Consider the following 4,660-nt stretch of genomic DNA (forward strand, 5'->3'; position numbering starts at 1 on the left):
TCCTACTAGTATGCGGGTTGGATATGGCTCGCTGCCCAGGGCATCACAACCTTGAAGGCAGCCTAATTTTCTTGTGTTCATTTTCATATCCTGCTAATGTCAAGTGGACAGCCGTCGATGTTGTGCAGGGTAAGTGTGCATAATTGTGTATACTGCTCCTGACTACATAAATCAGCATTCAGACTGATTTAAAATCTAAAAAGCTGCATTGGTGTGCCTCATCAATTGATTTAATGAAATACAGTTTGATATTTATGGCACCTTTATTTTGTTCCAGCCTGCTTATTCCAAATTAGTCTGATTCTGTTTTTGTTTTAATTTCATTTTAAGGACTACATAACATAAAACAAAAAGTATGTTCTTCTGCATATGCTTTGACTGATATCACAGTTTTAAATCCCATAGACCTTGAAGTGGCCATCCCATGTTCGATTTAACATCCTCTGTTCCTTTGCTGCATGTCTTTTCTCTCTGCCCCCTTCCTGTCAGACTACTGTCAAATAAAAGCCACTAGAGCCAAAAAAAAAAAAAAAAAGCATACCTGCAGTAGCCATCTGTCTGGTTGTGTGTTGACATATTTGCAAATGGCAGACTTTGAAAAAGGTTTGTACCCTTTAAATGTTGTATTTCATCTGGTAAATTGGGCGACAAGTTATTGTATGAATTTTAAAAAGATCTTGTTGTGATGCAATATTAGATCACACGTGTTTTTTAGTCATACGTCATTTCTCTTACTTCTGAATTCACAAATCACCATTCTGTTAAGTGGTGACCTAAGCCCACAGTTTATTTACATCCCTTATGTCATGTAGCTCTGGTGATCTGCTTTCTACGATCTAAATGTTAAAGCTAGCTTACTTATCTCGTCCTACATTACGGCCCCTGAATTCACCCTAACAGCTCCTCATTAGTTCCCAAATGAGCTTCATATGTCAAGTTAGATTGAAACCGCTGCCGTTTGCTCTGCTTGAAGGGATCTCTCTTTTAGTGTGAGTAGTTCATTTTTAGCAGGAAACTGTACACAACTTGACATTCAGAGAGGACTTGGGGCAATTAATCGAAACTGAGCTATAAATCACTGATGCGTCATAAATAAATGATCGCCCGGTTATTGTTTTTAATTAAAGCTCGATGGATTGCATTGCAGGAAGCCACTCTGGCCGTTTCCAACAAGCACCTTCTGCATGAACGGACCAGACATTCTCACACAGGCTTGATTTGCTTTGACTGCACGTAATACTTCATACAAGCCCCACAAATTAATTGATGCATCTGGTGGCTTGTCCATCAATGAGATGAGACTTCCCAGCCCTGGGAAGCAATTTACAGCTGTTGGCTCAGAGATTTTGGTAGTCTGCTCAGCCTTTTGTTTGCCCGTCATGTGTGTTTATGTTTGTGCAGCCCCACCGGCCAACCAAATGGCGCTGTGTGTACAGTGCTTAACCGTCAACGGCTTTTTGTCATTCAGGGAGGCTGCCAATCATGCATCCTTCGCCATCTATCGCAGAAATGGCCGCGTTAAAAACAGCTCCTGGTGATTTACGGCTGACGCCATCTGATTGGGAGATTTCATTGAAGGCTTTTAGTTTTGCAAATTGCAGAGCAGCACCGTTGAAAAATGTACCGTATATAGCAGCAGCAGCTCTGCCATACAGGCTGTCTATGGGTGAAAAGACAATCTGCTTACTCAGAGCCAGCCCCCTGCTGGCATAGGGGGGCCCCTGAGAACACATAAAATAACACAGAACAGATTAACAAATGTGCTGGGTTTAAAGATGTAAAGGAAAATGTTCAAAGTGTTTTGAAGGGTTTTAGACGCCCTGCGGGGAGCCCTCAACACCTCAAACCACATAGATGGATCAATAGGTCTGTCTATATGAAGAGACATGGTTTATGTTCCATTTATCACAGATGTCTTAATTTAAATTAGTCCTGATATTTAAAACAGTCTTGAGAATGACTTTTCTTGTGTTTTTACCAATAAAACTAACATTTTATGTATCTCAAACTGGGCTTAGAAGTCCAGATGATCAATTGCAGAGCAGATTCTATTAGAACAACAGTGAAGCAGCTCCTGTAATATTGCACTTCAAATATGATGGCAGCTTCAGGATTGTTTACCAGTGCCTGCACTCTCCACAACACTGAATCTCTTTCTTCTTTGATTGATTGATTAAGTCGTAAGTCAGCTCTGTGTTCACTGGACGTTGTTTTGTTGAACTGATGCCCCTTTTTTTTCCACAGAATGATGTCAAGTTACACAGAGATGTTACCAGGGGTATCACTTGTACTTACTTGTGTGATTGTCTTTATCTGCTCTGTGGTTTTATCCATTGGGCCTATAGTAAGTAATAGGGGGGCTATACATGTACTTTATGTTGTATCTTCCTCGGTTATGACTTGAGCTTTTCACAAGATTACTGTGACCTATTTCTGGCTGAGCTGTAGGTGCTTGCAGAGAATTCAGATTTATTACATGGCAGGGAGAACGAAGGGGGGGGAGGTCTTCTTATCTCCTCATGCCAATTTCACCTTTGATTTTTATAATAAGTTTAGCAAAACCAGCCGAATCAAAGCGAAAGAACAGCTTTTAGGCTTTCAAAATGTTTAAAAAAAAAAAGAAGCAATTTTTTTTTTTCAAAAACAACTGCAACATTGCCATCACCTGTCTGCCCTGCGTTATTGCATCTTGTGAAATGTTCATTCCTGATCAAATCTACACACATGCAGAGCTCTGCGTTTCACTTGGAGATGAATGCACCACAACCAGCAAATTAAAAAAAGAGAGAGAGAGAGGGAGACAAGCCGAGCCTTTACAGGACATCCTGTCTGCTCTCATCTTCAACATTAGATCACCCTGTGAAACGTCTCAGATGTGCTGGAGAAGCCTCAAAGTCGTGCGGCGCCATGTTTAAGTAATAAGGTTTAAAAAAAAAAGCAGGGTGGGGGGTCTGTATATATCTAAATATATAATCAAGCCATGAGCAGATGTGTGTAGTAAATGGAAACAGGTGTACATGTCAACAGAGATCCCGAGCAGCTGGGACATAAAAAGGGCTGCGTCTCTCGTTTTTAGCATGAAAGGCTGGAGGAAGTCTTGGTGAGCGCCGGCTTAGTCATTGTAGATTAAAACGCAGCCATGGAAGTACCGTTGTTGTCCTCATATGGGGATATACTGCCTGTTTACTCTGCCTTCGGGCTTCTCAGTGTGTTGCCAAACAGATGAATGAACATTGAGGATGACAGACAGACTAATAAATATGCTCCCCACCTAACACTCTTTCTCTCTCCTACCTTGCACAGCTTTGTTTTTTTGTTTTTTTTTCTGCTTGTGTACGTCCATGCTTTAGTACCTGTGCATGCACGACAGTTTTATTCATTCAAGATGAAGCACATCCAGCATCCATATGTATGAAATTCTATTTATGCATACATATATATATATATATATATACACACATAAAGCTTGACCTGAATTGTCTTCATCAGCTGGCATAACTAAACTCAGTGAAGTGTAATTCTTTTTGTGGGGTGCGAAGCTACAAGGCCTCAGAGGAAGGAAGGGGATGTGATCAGAGTGATGTGAACATACATGCGAATGGCCCCCGGGAGGGGTCCTATTCCTCAGATACAGGCAGACCAAACACGGGCTTAATGGATTTATGGGTCCACAGCCAGAACCGCGTGACGCCAGAAGCAAATAGGGGTCGGGCATCCACCTGCTTGTCTGCCTACAGGCCCCGGTAATTGGTGGGTCTAGCAGCTCTTTGAGGATAGGTCAGCGCACTGTCTGTGAACAAGTACTCAACATCCCGCGGCCGAGGTTACGTCTCAGGCTGGCTTTTGTGGAAGGATGCCGTGTTCACACTTAACAACTTTCACGGCTGGGGATGATTTCATTTTTTTTTTTTTTTGAGATACAGTGCCTGGTATAGCTCCTTAAGCTTGAATTTTGGGATTTTATGTGCTAGACCAGCACCACATAGTGTATGATTTTCAGTAATGTTTTTTTTACAAACAAGAATGTGTTGCATATTCAGTCGCCTTGACTCTGATAGCCCAAAATATAATCCAGTGATATTTATTCTACTGAGAGATCAATTAATAAATAAAATCCACCAGCATTTAATTTATGCTCAGCATAAATCCAGTGGTTCTGTGAAGGCCTTGTGAAACAAGCTTCATCACAAGGACCAAGAAACACCCGAGTTGCAGAAAAATCTTTAGCAGTGCCAGACTGTAAAGAATTCAATTCAATAAAACTTTATTTGTCCCCAAGGGGAAATTTAAAGACAAGGTGGAGCAGGACCAACCTACACTTTAAAATCATCAAAAACAGACAAAGGGTTGTCATGTAAAAAGGTCACTCTTGAAACTAAAAGCTATACATGCATTTGTTTATGAGGGTGAAAGGGTTGGAAAAAAAGCTCAGGTTTAGGACCAAAAGCAATAATCTCTAGTTTTGACAGTCGGAGCACAGATCTGAAAAACAATGGCGCAAATATGCATGCGTATTCTAAAGAGTAATTACTTTTTTGTTTTGTTTTTTTCTTGTACTAGTCCACGAGTGAGCCAGTTTTCCGCAAGCAGCAAGTTAGCGTCAGCGTCTCCTTCAGGAAACTCGCTTCTCTGCTCCCTGATTGCGGCTGATGAGTGCCGG

Source organism: Poecilia formosa, unplaced genomic scaffold (assembly GCF_000485575.1).
Source record: "Poecilia formosa unplaced genomic scaffold, Poecilia_formosa-5.1.2 Scaffold82, whole genome shotgun sequence".
NCBI lineage: Eukaryota > Metazoa > Chordata > Actinopteri > Cyprinodontiformes > Poeciliidae > Poecilia > Poecilia formosa.